Here is a 23,153-nt window from a genome sequence, read left to right as displayed (position 1 = left end):
TAAAAATAACCCTAACCTTAGCCCTGACCCTAACCCTAGCCCTAACCCTAAATCTATTTTTTTTTTCTGGTTCTGGACATGCTACAGAGCTGAAACTTCACATGTACACTTTTTAGACCCCCCAGACACCAAATCACACAAAAAAAGTTCTTAAAAATTGTCATTTTTGATAGAAAGCCAATTATTGGAAAAATTAAAAAAAAAATAAAAATAAAAAAATGTCTTTGGATTTAGTGTCTGGGGGGGTCTACAAAGTGTACCTGTGAAGTTTCAGCTCTGTAGCATGTCCGGAACCAGAAAAAAAAGTACGAATTAGGGTTAGGGCTAGGGTTAGGGGGTTAAGTTTAAGGTTAGAGGGTTAGGGTTAGGATTAGGGTTAGGGCTAGGATTAGGTTTAAGGTTAGGGTTATTTTTATGGCTAGGCTTAGAGGGTTAGGGTTAAGGTTAGAGGGTTAGGGTTATGGTTAAAGGGTTAGGGTTAGGTTTAGTGTTAGGGGATAGGGTTACGGTGAGATACTTAGGGTTAGATTTTTTAATTTTTTTTTTAATTTTTCCAATAATTGGCTCTCTATCAAAAATGACAATTTTTAAAAACTTTTTTTTGTGTGATTTAGTGTCTGGGGGGGGGGGGGGGGGTCTAACAAGTGTACCTGTGAAGTTTCAGCTCTGTAGCATGTCCAGAACCAGAAAAAAAAGATATTTTTTCAGTAGAGCAGGGATGGTGGGACCCCTCCTTTTACACCTATATGATCTTTTTTTTCTGGTTCTGGGCATGCTACAGAGCTGAAACTTCACAGGTACACTTTTTAGACCCCCCGACACTAATCCCAAAAAAGTCATGCCTGCCTCCAAAAATGCCTGATAAATATATAGAAAAAAATAAATAAAAGCAGACTGAAAAGGGCTTTTTGGGGTGCTGTCAGGATGCTGTCCTTACAGCAGGAGTGGACACAGAACAATGGCCTAATGATTTCCCTATCAATTCAGCAGCAACAGCAGCACTCTCCCTGCTCTAACTAACTCTGCAGCTTCAGAATGAATCTAAGATGGATGCTGCCCTTGCTTTTTTATAGGAGGTGGGAGGGTCTGGGAGGGAGGGTATGCTGATTGGCTGGAATGTGTCTGCCGACTGTGAGGTACAGGGTCAAAGTTTGCTCAATGCTGATGTATAGGAGGCGGACCGAACATCGCATATGTTCGCCCGCCGAGGCGAACTCGAACATGCAAAGTTCGCCGGGAACTGTTCGCCGGCGAACAGTTCGGGACATCTCTAATCCCGGAGGGTGATCCCACTGCAAATCCACTGCTGGCACCACCCTTATCGGAAAGCCGATCGCCTGCAGTTTAAAAAAATACCAGGGTTATGGCAGCTATCTGCTGCCATAACACCAGTATTTAGGTTTAAACTCAGGACGTATATATACAGTGGCCGGTAGGGAGGTGGTTAATTAGTTGGTTGAGTGGCAGCCAATGGAGGGATTGGCAAAGAGGGGTAGCAGACACAGAGCGGTTTGCAAGGTGGATGAGCCTGGCAGCAGCGTTCATGATGGACTGAAGGGGGGGATAGCCTTTTTAAAGGTAAGCCGATGAGAAGAGAGTTGCAGTAATCAAGACGAGAGATGACCAGGGAGTGGATTAGAAGCTTTGTGGTATGATTGGTTAAGAAGGGGCGTATCTTGGAGATGTTGCGGAGGTTGAGGCGGAAAATACTTTCAGAAAATACTGTATATAATGTTTGAGGTGGGAGTGGGGGATTAATCAGTCTTCAGGCCTAAAATGTGCCATTTTAACATGGATGCAAAAAACAAAAAATGGCTCTGGTAGTGAAAGAATAAAAACACTATACACTTTGAAAAATTCTTTATTGCTCTACATTGTAAATCCGAAGTTTTGCACCGGTTACTACTCCTCTGTCAGATAAACTGCTAACAGCTGGTTCGTAAACAAAGGGCATCCATAGTGGCTATTGTTATTGACCAAATATGACCATTGTGGGGTGGTGTCAGTGGTTGCTATGAAGCCGGTGGCCACTGGGTTTCTATTAACCAGCCTTAGCAGGAAGTTGTCACATTTAGCAGTGGTAGTATTACTACTGCTAAATGTATTACTTCCCACTTCTCCAAGGTTTAGCTCTGAGGGCAGGCAAACACCCTTTTTGGTTCCAGTTCGGACCAAGTTCTCCTTTGGTCTGAACCTGAAGCAAATCCCTAATAACTAGCAATCTAAATTCAGTTGAATTATGTTTTTGGTTACAAATGGTATTTTGCTAGGCAGGGAGTATTCAGGTATACACCAGGTAATAAATATCCGGCATTTTACTGTGGACTCCGGAAGGATTGTGTCTCCCTTTGGGCATAAAAAGGCAGATGTGACGGCGGATTTCCCTCCTATCTCAGTAGAAGTCTGCTCGGAGGAAACACGTCAGAGAGGAGGCATGCCTTCACACACGTCATCCGCGGTCCGTGCTGCAGTCGGCCACAGATAGCTACAGGGTATTCAGCGATTATTTGTATCAAGATATACAGTATGGATGTAAGTGCATTTGCTTTCTGTCTTAATAAAGTTTTGGGGGTAATGCTGGATTCTTTATTACATATACTGTATACCACACATTGGTGGAGTCATACGGAGAAGTGCAGCAGCCTCAGGGGTTCGTGTATTTGAGGTCATCCACAATTGAATCTGCTGGTGTTGGAGGAAAGGAAGCCCTCAGCGGGATATATTCTAAGCGCAGTGGTATTTTCATCCGGTAAGAGGCTTAGACATTTGTCTTTAGCACATGGTGAATTTACAACACTGGAGATCCTCAATCACACAGGGATTTGATTTGGGAGTTTATTGCACCTTACTTTTATCCGTCGGGTAAGGAGGAAACCCTATAGGTGGTGGGATTCACATACACTTCTCTGGAATTGGATAGAGCACCACTTTGGTTCCTATATTTGGATCTTACATTACACTAGTTTATTGTGTATATATGCACATCAATTGTTTGTGTTTTTTACACGAGATTTATTTTATTTTCATCTAGCGCAACAAACTATTTTATTTATACACCAGGTAATAACTCATGACCATAACCCTTCAAGGCATGGACTCCACTAGGCCTCTGAAGGTACACTGTGGTTCCTGGCACCAAGCTATCAGTAGCAGATCCTTTAAGTCCTGTAAGTTACGGGATGAGGCCTCCATAGAACAGACTTTTTTCTCCAGCACATCCCACAGATGCTCAATTGGATTGAAATCTAAAGAATTTGGAGGTCAAGCCAACACTGGAAACTTGTGTTCCTCACACTATTCAGACCAGGCCACCTTCTTCCATTGCTTGCGGTCCAGTTTTGATCTTCACTTGCCCATTGCAGGCACTTGTGGATGTGGGTTAGCATGGGCACCCTGACCAGTCTGCGACTACACAGCCCCATACACAACAAACAGGGATGCACTGTGTTCTGACACCTTTTTATCAGAACCACCATTCACTTTTTTTTTTTTTTTATTTAAAGAATACAATACAGGCAACAAGCAAATATGCAGCTTCATGAAACAACAGGTTTGTCATCACAACACAAAAGTGCGGGGAACCAAAAGCGGACAGTATGAGTAAATATAAAAAGGAGGGCCGCTACTTTAAATTACATTTATGAAGAGAACGCGCTATTCCCAGGGCCTCCGTGTAAGGGAGGCAAACTTACCCTGGGAAGGACGTCTCCAAAGTCAAAACAGCAAACCAACTAGTAAAGGAGAACAGGGGAACCGTCCTCCAAGTGGGCAGACGCCTGAGTGCATCCTGAGATTTTGTTTCATTTTATGGTAACCAGAGTGAAAAAAGGAAAGATGCTATAGGAAAGATAGAAAGAAGGATTGAAAAGAGGGAAAGGCAAGGGGGGAGGAGGGAAAAAAAAGGGTGCAAATCCCCCCATCCCCCACGCCAACCAGGACAGGATGAGAGGAATTCTCGAAGGGATCGGACTGGCCAGAAGGGCGCCCAAAATGGGCTGCAAGAGTTGCTACAACCCAAGCGGCACCAACCCCATATGGAGGGTCAGAGTATGGCAGGTACTCGTCGGAGACACGAAATAGGTTCCAATGTATCCACCTAGTCCTGTGCGCCTCTCTCGTCCCCCAAAGCTCGGACGTAAGTTCCTCCATATGCTCGAGTTCGTTCACCCTGGCAAGCCATTGTGAAACCCTGGGGCAGATTGTTGTTTGCACATAGCTGGAATGCAGGCTCGGGCAGCGCTTAAGAGATACTTGAGTAGGGATTTGCGTTATCTCTTCTTCGACATAGGCATGAGGTTAAGCAGCACCGCCTTAGGATCCCCCTGCAAAGCCACATCCGTGAATCTCTGAATGAGCTGCAACACTGGGTCCCAAAAGGAGGCAAGGACAGGACATTCCCAGAAAATGTGTAAGAGAGTGCCCTCGGAGGAATGACACCTCCAGCACCGGTCTCTCTGTTGAGGAAAGTATTTGGCCAACATCAACGGCGTTTTGTACCATCTGGTCATCAATTTATAGGTAGTTTCCTGATATCGGCCGCTGAGTGCCGACTTGTGTGCAAAATACAATATGTGCTCCCGATGAGGGACAGAGAAAGTAGCTCCAAGCTCCCCTTCCCATTTAGCAAGAAAAGGGGGCTCAGATCCCGCCTTAGGCTCCAAAAGGAGCTTATAGGAGTTGGAAAGGAATTCACGGATCGGTCCCTACCCCAGACACAACTCCTCAAAGGCGTGCAGATCGCCATTGGTTAAGGAAAGAGGGGGTTTGGCCAGGAGGCAGAATACGATCTACGCGCCACCCCCCGGGACTCAACCATTCACTTTTTTAATATTTGAACTAAGGTAGCTCTTCTATTGGGTAGCACTGTCCCTATAGAGCTTGCTGTATGATGACTTCTTGGGCCTCCTCTGATTACCTGCAGATAGTCACTTAGGGACAGTTCACACATCTATCCATACTCTCAATGACTCATTACTTAATGAACAGTCCAGGGGTTTTGGTATTTATTGTGGAGCTTGGATGGGAGAAGGGGATAGTGGGATACTCCAATCTCACCTATTTACAGTAGATAAGGACAACTCTCACTTGGCCTACCAGGTTACTTGTGGAAGCAGACACACTGCTTTAACCATACTGCCACTTGTATGGAAGGGGTTAAGTCTTCTTGCTCTCTCCAGCAGCAGACTTGATGCAACTACATTATATCAGGATACTCTCTAGCATCCCCTTGGCTGACACCCGTCCTCGGAGTCTTCTGGCTGAAGGGATGGCCCTTTCAGGACAAGCCCCATGACACAGATCTGTACTCACTCTATGCAGAATTAGATCCTTTCTAGTGTTTCCCTTCTAGTCAGCTCTGCAGGACCTCTGGGTTCAGCTCTTCTCTGACTCTCAGGTCCTCAGTTTGACCACCTCAGGCCGCAGGGCAACTTCTACAGAGGAAGGGAAGCCGCCCCCTCCCTTCGGGACCCCCCTCTCCAGCTGAAAGACCCCGAGCACATGTGTCCTTGGCATTTATACAGTATCCCAGCATGCACCGAGGCACTTTCCTCATATGCCAAACACCAGGGCTGTACTAAATACTTGTGCAATCATTTGCCAGGTTTCCTTCCACTGTTCAATGTGCCTCCCTATTGGACCAGTGTGAAACACTTCATACAAACTGACCTGCACCTGAGCACCAGGAGCAGACCTCAATAGCAGATCCTGCTCTCTGGTAGGCGGAGAACAATATAGATTTACCTGCAATCTTTCTGGTAAGCAGAAAAGATCCAAAACTATACTCTCTCTCTAGCACCTACCTAGGAGGGTGCTACAATTGGATCAGACTAAACGGGCCGGCAATAACTTCCCACATACTTTAGTGAGCCTTGCCCGCCCATAAACCTGTTGTTGGTTTACTAGTTTTCCTTCCTTGGACCACTTTTGGTTGGTCTTGGCCACTGCAGACTGGCAACATCCCACAAGAGCTGCAGTTTTGGAGTTGCTCTGACTCAGTCATCCAGTCATTACAATTTGGTCCTTGTCAAAGTCCCTCACATCCTTACACTTTCCCATTTTGTCTGCTTTCAACTCATAAACTTCAGGGACAACATGGTCACTTGCTGCCTAATATATCCCACCCACTTTCAGGTGTCATTGTAACCACATATTCAATGTTATTTACTTTACCTGTCATCTGTCATTATATTATGGGCATTTACTGTATATTGGACGTTTATTGCTGCCATCTTTCATGCCCCCATGTGTCTAGTGTTCCTCTTCCTAACACTCCAGTCTGGGATATTACTTGCCTGTAAGTGACTACACTGATTGTTAGCAAAACTCTTTGTATATTCAGTTAAATGTTGAATTATTTATCTTAAAGTGGTTGTAAAGGCTAAAGTTTTTTTTTTTTTTTTTTACCTGCAAGCATTCTATGCATGAAGGTAAAAAACTTTCTGTGTGCTGCACCCCCCACAGCTCCCTATAATATTTACCTGAGCCCCCTCTCGATCAGGCAATGTGCATGGGAGCCTCGGCTATCGCGGGTCTCTCTCTCCTCACTGGTCGAGACAGCAGCAGGAGCCATTGGCTCTCACTGCTGTCAATCACAGCCAGTGAGCCAATGAGGAGAGAACGGGGGCGAGGCCGAGGCTCTATATGTCTTATGGATGCATAGAGTAGGCTCAGGAGTGAGCATGCACCAGTGCCCCCTTAGCAGGTGACTTGTTATTGGGGGCACTGGTCAAGGGGGAGGCCTTGAGTGCTGGCGTGGGACCCGACAAGAGGAGGAATGGGGCTGCTGCTTTGTACAAAACCATTGCATAAAGCACGTAAGTATGTAAGTAAGTTTAAAGAACCTTTTAAACTTAAACACCGGTTCAGTGTTAGTAATCCATAATGCTCTTAGTATGAAGTATTTATTCTCAGTTTTGTATGTATTGCAGTTTACTAACAAAAAGGACAAATTCAGTAAATGCAACTACAAGAAAAGTAAAGTTTCTTCTCCTTTATTGAAGAGTTATAGAGGAATGCAACTTTATCTGAGCACCACAGTATGTCTCCATACTTTATTGTGTTAAGAAATCACTTTGAAAAACACTCCCTTAGCATTGCCAGCTGTGGCCATCTTGAGTAAGGGCAGATGATTTGTGTAGCATTTACTTCCCACAATCCATCTGCCCCTAGCTCAGTCATGTAGGCAGGAGGGTGCTTAGCTGTGGCAGGAGGGTGCTTAGCTCCTCCACTCCTCCAGATGAAAGAATGCCCATGAAGACTCCTGGGATGTTTGACATCATTTGCATAGGCCAGAAACAAGGAAGCAATTGGTATGTTAAAAAAAAAAAAAAAGATTAAAACAGGAAATATAATATACCTTCCTATCTATTTAATGTTAGCAACATAAGGATTAAAAAATAGCTGATTGAGAGAGTTTAGTTCTTCTTTAAAGCTGTTAAATCAGCTGCCTAGCTGTACAGTTTCTGTAGATGGCAAAGATATCCTCATTGTTCTTGGGTATGTAGCTGCTGACACCTAGAAAGGCAAACGAGAATGTTGTAAAGTAAGCTGTAAATATTCATACAGTAAACTTTAAAGGACAACAGGACCTGAACCCCCCCCCCCCCCCCCCGATCCCAAGACTTATATTGATCTGTCCCCGTTCCTCTACTGCCCGCTTGGAGCCACATTGGCCTCATCACTGGAAGTCTCCAGGTTCTGCTCCTTCCTTAAATCTCCATTAATTTCTTTAGAGAGGCAGTCCACTTTTGGGACAAATAATATTCAACCTTTCTATAGGAATGCATGGATGGCTCCCACACACTGGGAGAGCCACACAGCTTTAGGTATATATTTCCACTGCTGTCTTGAAATAAGCCATGGGACTACTGAATGAGCCCTAATGCATTACATGCAGCTGTGACTCTATAATCTCCAAGATTGGCATTTGTGGGGTATAATATTTAGACTTCCACACTGAATATATACTGTTGAAATTAAGTGCAAGCTAATCCTTGCAAAGTGTCACACTCCTAAAACAGCCTAAAACAGCCTGTGTACTGGATCAGCGGATGAAACTCGGTTACTATAGAGCAGGAGTCTCTAAACTCTATAAACAAAGGGCCAGATTACTGTCCTTCATACCTTTGGGGGGACAGACTGTGGCCAGGGACAGTAGAAAATGCCCCAGCATCAGCAGGAGTAAGACAATGTCTCAGACTTGGTGGTCAGTAGGAGGAGGAATAGTGCCCCATCCTTGGTATTAGTTGGAGGAATAGTGCCCCACCTTTTGGGTCAGTGGAAGGAATAGTGCCCCATTGTTGGTGTCAGTGGAAACGATGGTGCTTCATTGTTGGTATCAGTCAGAGAAATAGCTCCTTATATCAAAGCACAACAGAGCCTCGTATAAATGGTAGTGCCCCAAGGGACAGATAAAGGCAGGCAAAGGGTTGCATGTGGCCCATGAGTCATAGTTTGGAGACCACTGCTATAGAGGAAAACTTACTCTACCAACGTGGGAAATTAAAACTAAGTTAAAGTTGAACTGTATGCAAAACTTTTTTTTCTTTCATTTTGGTTACAGTAAGGGAGGATTATAACCCCTGATAGTTTAATTTCTGGAAGCCAACATGGCAGCATACATATGACATAGCTCCACTGATAGCACCACCCACAGGACCTATTTAAATCTATAAAATTCTGACTGAGAGCAACCTCCCTCATTTTCCTTTTTGTCCTCAAGATCGCCACCCACAGACTGTTGAGTTAAGGATAGGCACTTTACCTACTGACCTGCATCTTAGGCTGCTAAATGAATCAACAAGGCAGGGAGTCCCTTCTGCAGTTGGGGTGTTCTCTAACCAGGGAAAGTACTTCTCCTGTAGCATGCTTGCTGGTTTTCCAAACATAGGGGTGTTGGCACTTAAAGGATGTGAGAACAATTATAGTACAACAGAGAAATTGGAGGGACCGAGGGAAATTTCAAGCACAGGGGAGATGAATTGTCCATGTGCATTTCACAGGGAATGGAGGGCATTAAAAAGGACTGTATGAGAGTCCATCTGTGGGGTCCAAGACAGTTCCAGGGGCGGGTGGTTGCTTCACAGGACAGGCTATCTGGAAGAGTGAAGTCAACAAAGTCAACAGTCAACAGTCATATTTAGCACATACTAGCGCTCTAAGCAAGGAACAGGATATCAAGACAAATTGATGGCAATAATACAGTGTAATACCCCTCACACGGTATTATTGCCATCGATTTGTCTTGATATCCTGTTCCTTGCTTAGAGCGCTACTATGTGCTAAATATGACTGTTTTTAAATACATGATGTTTTATTTACAGGTATTGTTACATATACCTGTTGCTCTATATGTTTGCTTTGAGACACGTACGTTTGTATATTGTTTTTACATACAGTACATTTATGTTCCTATAGAGATGCTTTTTCTATGTATATTTCACGCATATAGTGTTTTATGTATCTCCTTCAACATATGCATATTTAATACCATGTTCCCATCTTAGAGAGTTTTATAAATGCATATCTTCTCCATGTTTTATTTCCCATACCTTTTACCATGGTTTATTTGCCATGCACATTCACCTGCATATGCCCTTACGTTGACCTGATGTTTCAGGCTGTGTTACTTGTGTTTTATTACCCATGCTGCTCCTATATGCAGAGGCTGCTCCTATATGCAGAGTAGTATTTGCTCTTTTTCCACATCCACTCTGTTGTGGTGTCCGCCCACACGATCTCCAATGTGTCACTATTATTATCATTATTATTGTTTTGGGCTATTTAACATGCCCCTCGTAGATTCCGCTTTAAGACTTTGCCATTGCCACCTTAAGTACTTACACACGCCCCCTGCAGCCGATTAATTGGACTGTATCTTCCCTATGTCCTGCACACTTGATAAAGGAGTGCGCATGTCCGGTTGGGTGTTAGCGCATGCTCCGAAACGTGTAGTGAAGTCCCTTCCGCCCTTCTCTTGCTCCTGACGTCAGACACTACTAGCCTCCGCCAAGCAGTCTCCACCTCCTGTCCGCCCGGAAGACAACAGAAAGCCGCCACTCTTCTCTCTCTCCAAGAACACCCTGGGCCCTGCGGATTGCAGCATTAAGAACAATGGAGCCAATGACGTTCAAGATATACGCTTTATCTCTTACCTCGATTTGAGTTACTACATTTTTGAGTGTTGTATTACATTTCGATTGCACTCAGAGGCGCTCTCCTCTTTTCTTTTTTTTATTGCTGGTTTTCCAAAGCTCAGGGTCTGGCGCTGCATGGCTCCTGTGTTTCTTATGCATCTCTTGGTAAGCTTGTGTGAGTTCTTTTGGCAGACGCACCAGGGGCCAGATTACTAAGATTCACCCAGATCTGGAAAATTAATTGCCAAGATTCATGGGTCCTATCTACTGTGACGCAAAACCATTATTGGCGCTTGAAGCATCAACCCCTAGAATACTCCTTTACCCCCACCAGGACAGTTCAGTCTGCCCTGAAATTGGCTGCACTCAGAGAATACATAGATATTCTGCTGCTTCAGGGAGCAGTTCTGCCAGTCCCTTCCTGTCGGAGGTCTACAGGCTTCTACTCCTCTACTGCTCTACTGCTGTTTCTGGTTCAAAAAAAGACAGGAGGTTTCAGGCCAGTGATCGATCTCTAGAAATCAAATCGATTTTTTCGAATGGAGAGGTTCAAAATAGAATCACTTTACACCATTATTGAAGTCATTCAACCAGGGGACTGGATGATCTCTGTGGACTTACAAGATGCATACGACACATCCTGATCCTGCATCAGTTTCAGAAGTTCCTCAGATTCTCATTGGGAGAGAAACATTACCAGTTTGTGTCTCCCCTTCGGCCTATCCACCTCTCCCCAAACTTTCAGCAAAGAGCAAGGTCTAAGAGTCCACCACTATTTACACTATATTATCCTTCTAGCCAAGACCAACTACTGAGGCAGAGGAAAATCTTGTTTTCCGCCTTACAAATCTTCAGATGGATTGTGAACCTTCAGAAGAGCAAACTCAAGCCAACACAAAAAATGGTGTATCTTGGGCACACAATTCAATACCCAGGCAGCCACGGTCTCCTTGCTGCCTTAGAAGCTCCCCAAAATCAAGGAGAAATTCCACCAAGCATTTGCTTCACCAGTAATGTCAGCATCTCTTTGCATGAGTTTGTTGGAGACTATGGCCTCCTATATCCCAATGATTCATTGGTCTCACTGGCAGCTCAGAACTTTTCAGCTTCCTAAAGCAATGGAGGAGGGATTATCTATTTCAGCCAATCAGAGTCTCCACTTGGATGCAGTCTCTGGTGGTGGACAGGTCAGAACACGCTGATACAGCATCGCCTGGTAGGACCGCTGTCTTGGATCACTGTTACTACAGATGCCAGCACAGCAGGATGGGGAGCCACCTGCGGACACCACAAGATTCAGGGCAGAAGGGGGTTCCCACTCAGGATCTAGTCTCCAATGTCTTTAAGCTTCGTGCAGCACTCATAGCATTAATCATCCTACTGCTGCATATCCAGGGCTGCCCAGTCACGCTACGTATGGACAATACAACAGCAGTGTCTTATATTCAGTGACAAGGAGGGACGCGCAGCCAATTGTTGCTGAGAGAGGTGGAGCTAATAATGGTGTTGGCTGAGCAGACCCGTTTAGATCTTCAGAATATGTATATCTTCAGAGTCATCAGAACACCGAAGCAGACCACCTTTCCAGACAGTTCTAAGACCCCAATGAGTGGTCTCTTCTCCCAGAAGTCTTCAGACAGACTACTCAAGAGTAGGGTCATCCACAACTGGATCTATTCGCATCCTCGGCCAATTGCAAGGTGAACAGGTTCCTGTCACATCATCCTCATCCAATGGAGAAGGGGGTGGATGCCCTGACCCATCCATCTGTCATTCGGTCTATGTATTTCCTCCAATCCCTATAATTCTGAGGAGGATATTATCAGAGGACCCAACAGGTATCGCAGTTATGCCTTACTGGCCCCATAGGCCATGGTTCACCCTGGTAATGGACCTCAGCATCTGCCCACCCATCAGACTGTCAGTAACACCTCACCTCTTGTCCTAGGGAGAGATTCTGCATCTGCAGCCATCTTGTCTAAACTTGACAGCATGGAAGTTGAAAGGCAGGGGCTCCAGCATTTGCGGTGCTCCCCAGAAGTAATCACAACCTGACAGAATTCCCTGGCCTTCACATGAAAGAAATTGGCAACAGACCTTTTGGTTGAGCACTTCATGGGGGCGGTCCTAAGAGTTCGCCCTCCACAGAGAATCAAATTTGGACTTAACACTAATCCTGAATTTCCTGGCCAGTCCTCCTTTCGCTCCAACAGGAAAGGTTCTTTATGGGATATCACTTTAAAAACAGCATTCCTGGTAGCCATAACAGCAAAGTATTGGAACTCCAAGCATTAGGGTCAGCAGAGCCTTATGTCACATTCTTTCCGGATAGGGTCATGCTGAGACCCTCTTGAACACTTCATGCCTAAAGTGGCCTCCACTTTTAACCTTTCACGGGAATGGATGCTTTCAGCCTTTTCAGCAGAATCAAACCCTGGCCTGCAGGAGTTGGATGTCCCAAATCTTCTGAGATCTTATCTCCATGCTACCGCTTCATTCAGACATTATGACAGACGCCTTATCGACCCTTCTGGAAGATTTAAGGGGAAGGAAGCTACAACTAGAACTATTTTGGCCTGGATAGTTAAGATTAATAAAAAAAGAGCGAATAGAGCGGCCATAAAGGACCCTCCTGGGTAGGTTAGAGCTCATTCAACCAGGGCTATTTCTTTGTCTTGGGCGGCGCATGCTGTTAGTGACCATTTGCAAGGCGGTGAGCTGGTCACCACAACATAGGTTCTTAAGACATTACAGAGTAGATCTAGGAGCCCTTACTACCCTGGAGTTTGGGAAGAAAGCCATCCAAGACTTCATGTCAATTGCCAATAAAATTTGAGTTTGCAGGATAAGCCTTACCTGTTTAGCTCATTATTTATCATATGTATGCTGCCATGTTGGCATCAGGAAAATGGAAACTTGTATCAAATACTTACTGTAACTTTCCTTTCCTGATGCCAATCCATGGCAGCATACGAGCCCACCCTTTTTTGATCTTGTTCTTTGTACGGAGAATGTGAGAGATTGCTTTCAATCAGACTTTTATAGATTTAAATAGGTCTTTTGGGTGGTGATAGGGGAGGAACTGTATGCTGCCATGGTCTGGAATCAGGAAAGGAAAATTACCATAAGTATTTGATACAGTTTTCTGTTTTTTTGCCCTCTTTGACCAAATGGGGAGATTTACCTTCCCTTCCTGTCCAAAAGCCAAAACAGGAAGCAGGAGAAAATACCTGCAAATTAAGGGAATCTCTTGGGGATCTCCGGGTCACCAGAACTAGTGTTCTCATTGGAGGATTTTACCACTACAGTAATACTTTTCTGGGGACAACCCAACATTTGGGATTTTCTTTTACTTTCACTTTCATTGATAATGGTAAACAGGACAAATAGAGAGGGTGAATCTTCCAAACTGACACAGACAGCAATTAAAACTGACAGATCTTCTAATCCCTCTCTACTCTATCCAAAACTAAAACTAAAGTTTTGCCTTTAGTTACATTACTTTTGCATTACTTTCAAAATTTCACTGATAGCTTCCAATATTTCCCAATATTTTAGGGCAGTGAAACCCCTAGTCATTTGGTCATTGCTTGTAATCTGCATGCATTTCTATAATAACAAACAGGGACCAGAGGATCCATAGTGTGTAGTAGTTCCCCAAAAATCTTTATTAATATCAAACTTTCATACATAAATAAAAAACACAATGTTGTCATTTGTTTTAATAGTGAGTGGTGGAGGCCATTCTATGTTTTCCATTTATGTATAAAATTTTGATAATAAAGATTTTTGTCAGTGAGACTGCTGTTCCTCTTATTGTGGAACTACTACACACTGTGGATCTTCCGGTCCCTGTTTTTTTATTGTGCATAGCTTTTTAGTTCCTGGGAAGCCACCTAAAACATTCTTAGGTGAGTCAGCATCCCTTTGAATTTGGACATTGTTGGAGTACCCACATGTTCTGAACTGGATCCTGTTTTTATGTATAGTTTAATCGGCATTTCTACTCAGATGTGTAATAAACATGTAGGTCTACTGACTACTCACCTACTGGCAGTGGTTTGCTACCGCTAAGGAATTGCCAGTATGTCTTTCCTTTGATTTCAGCAAGGTGGTTAATGGTGGTGATGTAAACTCCCCAAGTTTCGTAATTTTTTGACTCGAAGCTGAGGCATAGCAAGGCAGATAAAAGTTAAATGCTCCGAGATACCACACTTTTATATACATAGTTAAGTTAAAGCACAGTAAAGTCATCTTATAACAGAAGGTATTCAAAAGTGTCATGCCATTGTATAAATAATCCCTAATACATAGCAGCCAGTGAAGCCTCAACACATCTGGTATGAATGACCATTATAATTTGATCCAGAGAAAGCCTTAATGGATGGATGCTTAATTTATTTTTTTCCAATGAAGATCCCTCAGAACCGTCATCATACCAGCAGGGACACTATACATCTATCCATCTCAGCCGAAAGGCCATAATGCCGGTGGAGCACCCCTACTGGACACTGATAAGAACAGATACTACACTTGATCTTAATCAAAGGCCTGAAAAGGACATTGTTTTGAGTTTAATTACCAGTAGTGGTTTGTGTTCTGAATTTTATTAATGAAAGAAGAAGCCTTAATGGATAGATGCTTAATTTATTTTTTTCACATGAAGATCCCTCAGGACCATCATCATAATAGCAGGGACACTATACATCTAGCCATCTCAGCCGAAAGGCCATAATGATGGTGGAGCACCCCTACTGGACACCAATAAGAACAGATGCTACACTTGATCTTAACAAAAAGACTCTGAAGGAAAGTGTATTGAGTTTAATCACTAGTAGTGGTTTGTGTTCTTAATTGTATTAATAAAATATTGATTCTCAGTTAGATTCCTTGTTGTTATATTATCTTAAAGAGACTATGGTATGCAACCACATGTTACCAAGATTGAACCACAGAGACACTGCTGTGTAGTCTGACTCCATGTTTGTGCAACTTTCATATTCTGTTTTAGCTCATTCAGGAGCGTATGAATGTTCTTTGTCATTCTGACTATGTTTTGGACCAATTTAGTATTCTTCAAATTAGAGTTACTCTCGGTCTGGTCATTTAACTGATTAGGCATCCTGTTACAGTATCGCTTAAAATCCAAATATCAAATAAGAAATAGGGATGATCGAACGGTTCGGGTCGACCATCGGTTCAACCCGAACATTGACTGTTCGAAATTCAGCCGAATTCCGAACTTTTTGCGGAAAAAGTTTGGAATTCGGCAACCAGAACCGACCAAAATGCAATGGGACAGGAACTGGGCTTTAAAAGCCCGTGATTGGACCAGAAACATTAGTAAAAGCCAATTGAGGGGGCAGGAGGATGCTAGGAATGTGATTGGAGTGACTAGGGGGTCCAGAGGCCAATCAGTAGTGAATACGCCCCCCAGTATATAACATAGCCCCGCCAAATCTCTAGCACTGTAATACAGGACTGTGGAAGAGAGTGGAAGCAGTTCTGTTACTCCTGCTGCAAAAGTGTCATTTAGCAATTATTAGTGTGAGGAAAGGGATATCTAGTGTACTATATACCACTATAGTTAGATTCAATAATCTAGTTTCTGTAGGGAAAGTGTTAAGTGTCAGGGTGCCCGTAGTGTAGGGTAAACTGACTCTGCTACTATGGCAGGCTGACCAAACTCTTCCATGTCAGGGTGACCGCCATAGAAAAAATATCATTTGTCTTAAAATTATTAGTAGAGCAGGGATATGGCTCCGCTACTTTCACACCTGGCCGTTTTTGTTGCAGGCGTTTATTGGGCTTTTTTGTGGACGTCTTTGGAAGCAGGCATGACATCTGAACTTCTGTGTAGGGGTATATATACACACACACATATATGTATATATACACATACACACATATAGGTGTGAAAGTAGCGGAACCCTATGCCTGCGCTAATGAAATTATTTGCAGGGATAGGGCTCCGCTCCTATCACACCTATATGTGTGTATGTGTATAAATACATATATGTGTGTGTGTATATATACCCCTATACAGAAGTTCAGATGTCATGCACAATAAACGCCTGCAATAAAACGCCCAGGTGTGTTGTTGCAGGCGTTTATTGGACATTTTTTTGGGCGTCTTTGGAGGCAGGCATAACATCTGAACTTCTGTATAGGGGTATATATATATACACACACACATATATGTATATATACACATACACACATATAGGTGTGATAGGAGTGGAGCCACATCCCTGCAAAGAATTTCATTAGCGCAGGCATAGGGTTCTGCTACTTTCACACCTATATGTGTGTATGTGTATATATACATATATGTGTGTGTGTATATATACCCCTACACAGAAGTTCAGATGTCATGCCTGCCTCCAAAGACGTCCACAAAAATGCCCAATAAACGCCTGCAACAAAAACAGCCATGTGTGAAAGTAGCGGAGCCCTATCCCTGCTCTACTGCAATTCTAAGACAAACAATCTTTTTTTTTTTCTGGTTCTGGACATGCTACAGAGCTGAAACTTCACAGGTACACTTTTTAGACCCCCCCCCCATCCCCCCAGACACTAAATCCAAAGAAATCTCATTTTTTTTCAATAATTTTTTCAATAATTGGCTCTCTATCAAAAACAACAATTTTTAAGAACTTTTTTTTGTGTGATTGATAGTCCCTGGGGCATGACCTAGAACCCTAGGCACTTTTTAGGGGCATTTATTGGGTTTTAGGGCTTCAAAATGGTGTTTTTTGATTACCAAAGTACGGGTCCCATTGATTTCAATGGGGTTCTGGAATCCGGACCCGAACTTTCGGGAAGTTCGCGTGTTCTGGTCGAACCGAACTTTTCAAAAGTTTGATCATCCCTAATAAGAAACAGTTTTAGTCACTGTTATGCTTGAAGTTCTCACCTGAAACGATTAGAATAGTAAAGTCATCTTATAACAGAAGGTATTCAAAAGTCTCATGCCATCGTATAAATGATCTATAATACATAGCAGCCAGTGAAGCCTCAACACATCTGGTATGAACAACCACTATAATTTGATCCAGAGAAAGCATTAATGGATGGATGCTTAATTTATTTTTTTCCCATGAAGATCCCTCAGGACCGTCATCATAATAGCAGGGACACTATCCATCTATCCATCTCAGCCGAAAGGCCATAATGTCGGTGGAGCACCCCTACTGGGCACTGATAAGAACAGATACTACACTTGATCTTAACCAAAGGCCTGAAAAGGACATTGTTTTGAGTTTAATTACCAGTAGTGGTTTGTGTTCTGAATTGTATTAATGAAAGAAGAAGCCTTAATGGATGGATGCTTAATTTATTTTTTTCCCATGAAGATCCCTCAGGACGGTCATCATAATAGCAGGGACACTATACATCTATCCATCTCAGCCGAAAGTCCATAATGACGGTTGAGCACCCCTACCGGACACTGATAAGAACAGATACTACACTTGATCTTAACAAAAAGACTGAGAAGGACATTGTTTTGAGTTTAATCACTAGTAGTGGTTTGTGTTCTGAATTGTATTAATGAAATATTGATTCTCAGTTAGATTTCTTATTGTTATGTAATCTTAAAGAGACTATAATATGCAACCACATATTACCAAGATTGAACCACAGAGACACTGCTGTGTAGTCTGACTCTATGTTTGTGCAGCTTTCATATTCTGTTTTAGCTCATTCAGGAGCGTATGAATGTTCTTTGTCATTCTGAAAATGTTTTGCACCAATTTAGTATTCCTCAAATTAGAGTTACTCTCGGTCTGGTCATTTAACTGATTAGGCATCCTGTTACAGTATCGCTTAAACTCCAAACATCAAATAGGAAACAGTTTTAGTCACTGTTAAGATGGAAGTTCTCACCTGAATTTACTAGAATCTAAGTCAGCTGCATTTTGCATGACCTGCAGTAGAGTGGATCCTTCTTTCACTGCTACGGTAATATTATAATTAAAATGATCTCCTACTAAGTTATTCACAATCTTGTAATTCACCGAGATAAGGGTAGCTGCATGAAGGTAAAAGACAAAACAGATGATGAATACAGATATTGAGAACCGCTACTTTAAAAGGAATGACAGTGTTTGTGTTGTTGCCCTTCAATATAGCTTTTTTAGTTACTGGTTTTAATGGAACTTTTAAAAAAATCCTAAAGATCCTTAAAGTGGTGGAGGAGCCCGGTGGGCTGAGTCAGCTGCTGGCTTGGGTCTTTGGTACTCCAAAAGTATTGTCTCCCTGTCATAATTCTCAGCTCATTTCCTGTCCCTCTGGGAGTTCTGGGTATTCCCAACCACCTTTAGCTTCTTCTGTTACATTCTAAATATCCTAAAATCTATATAAAACCCAGCAGGGATGGTGCATTCTAATGGGCACAGCAGGTCTGCGGACCCAGAAGATAGGAGAGACTGTCAAGTAGATAAATTCTCCAGCATCTATAAAATATGACTTTTGGGCGGACTAGCCTTTGAATCAACATTTGTAAAAAGTCATTAAACCCACTATCATAAAAATGTAAACTTACATAAAATACTGAATTTGATTGGATATTTGAAATGTAAAATAGTTCTGTCCTTTATTATTGCATTAATACTTAGTAAAAAATAAATTGCTTTTCCTATCATGACTCAATGTAGGTATCAGCATTACAAACCAATATCCATCTATTAGTATCGTAAACACATATCCATAGATCAGCATCTGAAAACAATGTCGATATGTGACCCTCCTATCGTCTACTTATGCTCCCATTCCCTGGAGGTATGTCGGGGAAGCCACACAGAGCAAATACGCTAATATGCTTCCTGTTTTGTTAAAACTGAGCATCTATGCTACCAATTCCTCTTTATATACCCATGTTTAAAAATAACTAATTGTGTTCTCCTATTCAAACCACCAGTGGAACATACTCATGCACTAACATAGGATTCAGGAAGGGTGAGTGGTGCGGCACCCAATACATTTGTTAGCTGTCAGTGTAAACTACTAAGGGGGTGTTTTAAACCCCATATATATTATAAGTGTGCAATGGTGTTTTATGTGACAAAAGAATGGTCTTTAAAAAAGGCCAAATACAGCGCTTGCTAATATGAATGTCTAATATATAGCATTTCCATGCTAATCTCTGTGATGAATTGTAAATAATCAAGTGAATATCAAATGCAAAAATTCCCAATAAATAATTAAGCATGTGCCATAAAGTGCATATATGACATATAAAAATTCCAGGTAGAAAAATCAATCAGCAATAAAAAACAGTTCAAGGTGAACGGTGACTATGTGCTTAAAATATAGTCCTTAGTGCATAAGTCACTGGTGTATGACATATAGAATTTCTGGTATGAATGTCAAGCAACAATCAGCAATAAAAAATCAGCAGTAAAAAAAGAGTCAGTCCAAAGTAAACGGTGACTTTGTGCTCAAAATATTGTCCTTAGTGAAAGTGAATCTTCACAATTGGAAGGTGCAAGTGCTCTGGCTTGATTGGCTATGACATCGATTTCTTGTCCCGAGTGAATGAGTAAAGTGGATCACTTACCAGATCTTGTGGGTCCTATATGCCATATGGCATTAAGACCATTCATTTTCTTCACTTTCGGTGACTCTGAGGACGTCACCGGAAATGACGAAACGCGTCAGTGACCGCATAGCGTCATCACGTCACGCAGGTGGAACGGAAGCCGGAAGCCAGCCCGTTATTCCACGAGGAGAATGCGCAGCCCGCACCGCTTGACCACCAGTGATAGTGTAACCTTGCTTTTATACTCTGAACCCAATGTATGGGTAATAATCATTTCAATCCTTACAATATTACGCTATTTGGAGCCTTCTTTCTCCTTCCCTAATATATTGGGTCATTACACCCCGGAGCCTAGAGGACCCGTTACCAGCCCATAGGACCACCAAAAGGGGAATCCATTTGGCCCAGGGGGCCATCAAAGCCTGAATGGTCTTAATTAGTGTTGAGCGAACACGGACTGTATTATTCGTGTTCGTACCGAATAATTGGATTTTTGTTACCCGAACACGGACCCGAAAACTTTACTGTATGTTCGGGTTTAAACTCCGTGTTCGGTCATTTTATTTCCGGGTTTGTATATAATGGCGCGCTTTTAATGGCGGGCTTTCAACAGCCAATCAACAAGCGTTTAACTGGTGTGCCTTAAGCCATCCCAGCCATGCCTACTAATGTATTAGTAGCTGTGATTGGCCATCTGAAGCATGTGACCATGTCTTTATAAGTTCGAGACCGAGCGCTGCTGCGTCATTCTGCTGTAGTTTAGGGAGAGAGCACACATCATACGTGCTGGCTGCTGATTAGAGACAGACAGTCAAAAATTATATTGTGTCCGAAAAGAATTCAGGGACAGGTCGGAGTGCTGCAGGCAGGGCATTTTAGGGCGAGGCTGGAGAATAGGCAGGGTTAGTGTTCTACATCAATTTTGCTGTGTGGGGGGTTTGCAGTGCCGGCAGTGACCGATCTTATCGATCATTTTAGGGCGAGGCTGGAGAATAGGCAGGGTCAGTGTTCTACATCGATTTTGCTGTGTGTGGGGTGGTGTGAACACAATCTTTTTGCCCGCTGAGGAGGAGGGAGAAAAAAATATTTTTTATCAGTCAGTTGTGTGCAGCGTTTTTCCTTCAGTGCTGCTGACTGTGATAATACACTGCTGTGTTCACATGTGCTATTATTGAGTGATTTTAAAATTTATAAACTTTTTTCTATTCCACTATTCAATATACACCCTTTTGGGTTAAAAAAATTAAATTGTGGCATAGTCTGTTCATACTATTTAAAAATTACAAACTTAAAAGGGGAATTTTCTTTTTTTTTTCCCTTCATAGCCTGCAGCAGAGCTGACTGATATAAGACACTGCTGTGTTCACATGTGCTAGTGATTTTAAAATTTATACACTTTTTTCTATTCCACTATTCAATATATACACCCTTTTGGGTTAAAAAAATTAAATTGTGGCATAGTCTGTACTAATCTATTTAAAAATTACAAACTTAAAGGGGAATTTTCTTTTTTTTCCCCTTCATAGCCTGCAGCAGAGCTGACTGATATAAGACACTGCTGTGTTCACATGTGCTATTGAAAAATCACCAATTTTATATCATATTTTCTATTCCGCTATTCAATCTACACCTTTGGGGTAAAAACAATTAAATTGCGGGATAGTCTGTATCGGTACGTGTGAGATACACCTTTCCAATTTTTGGGGTGCATCTCATACCGCAGAGGATTGCAGGGTGCTTCAGTGTGCCTCCTGCCTGTTCCGAACTCCTCCTACTCCTCATCCTGCCTTTGGGGATACAAAAAATAGTAATCGGGGCCTAGTCTGGGTCTGTACGTGTGAGATACATACACCTTTTGATATCATATTTTCTATTCCGCTATTCAATCTACACCCTTAGGGTAAAAACAATTAAATTGCGGGATAGTCTGTATCAGTACGCGTGAGATAAACCTTCCAAATTTTGGGGGCGCATCTTTCACCGCTGAGGATTGCAGGGTGCTTCAGTTTGCCTCCTGTTCGGACCTCCTCCTACTCCTCATCCTCATCCTGCCTTTAGGGTACAAAAAATTGTAATCGGGGCCTAGTCTGTGTTTGTACGTGTGAGATACACAGTTTTGTAAAATTTTTTCTATTCCGCTATTCAATATACACCCTGTTTGAGTGTAAAAAATTAAATTACGGCATAGTCTGTATCGGTACATGTGAGATACACCTTTTTAAATTTGTTTGGCGCATCTCCTTCCACCACCGAGGATTGCAGGGCGCTTCAGTTTGCCTCCTGTTCCGAACTCCTCCTACTCCTCTTCCTCATCCTGCCTTTAGGGCACAAAAAATTGTAATCGGGGCCTAGTCTGTGTTTGTACGTGTGAGATACACCGTTTTATAAAATTTTTCCTATTCCGCTATTCAATATATACCCTTTTGGAGTGTAAGAAATTAAATTACGGAATAGTCTGTATCGGTACGTGTGAGATACACCTTTTAAATTTGTTTGGCGCATCTCCTTCCACCGCCAAGGATTGCAGGGCGCTTCAGTTTGCCTCCTGTTCCGAACTCCTCCTACTCCTCTTCCTTATCCTCATCCTCCCTTTAGGGTACAAAAAATTGTAATCGGGGCCTAGTCTGTGTTTGTACGTGTGAGATACACCGTTTTTTATCCTTTTTTCTATTCCGCTATTCAATATACACCCTTTTGGGGTAAAAAAAATTAAATTGCGGCATAGTTTGGGTCAATAATGGCATCTGAGAATGTAGATTTAGTGGTTGTTACGGAGACATGGTTTAATGAAAGAAATGACTGGGACATAACCATACCAGGGTACTCTTTATACAGAAGAGACAGAGAAGGCAAGTAAGGAGGAGGAGTGGCCCTGTATGTGAAAGATAGCATTAAATCTAACCTAATACAAGTTGGTGAGGCCAACATAGAGTCAGTTTGGGTTACGTTGCAGTTTGCTAATCATGCAGTAACTCGTGTAGGTGTGATATATAGACCACCTGGTCAAGTTAAAGAACTAGATGATCTACTAGTTGAAGAAATAGCTAAAATGACAATGAAAGGAGAAGTTATCATTATGGGAGATTTCAATCTTCCAGATATAAACTGGAAAACCAAAATAGCAAGTTCTACCAGGAGTACAGATATTCTAAATTCCCTACTGGGGTTGTCTCTGCAACAAGTGGTTGAGGAGCCAACCCGGAGGGAGGCCATTTTGGATTTGGTATTCACAAATGGGGATTCGGTATATGATGTCATTGTAGGCGAAACCTTGGGATCTAGTGATCACCAGTCAGTGTGGTTTAATATAAGAACTGTGAAAGAGTCACACCACACAAAAACAAAAGTTTTAGATTTTAGAAAAACAGACTTTTCAAAAATGAAATTAGTCATAAATAAGTCCTTATCAGACTGGAACGGATTACATGGAGTCCAGGAGAAATGGGACTACTTAAAAGGTGCATTATTGAAGGCAA

This window comes from Pelophylax lessonae (genome assembly GCF_965119305.1).
Source record: "Pelophylax lessonae genome assembly, chromosome: 9".
NCBI lineage: Eukaryota > Metazoa > Chordata > Amphibia > Anura > Ranidae > Pelophylax > Pelophylax lessonae.
Note: the sequence above shows the minus strand (reverse complement) of the source record.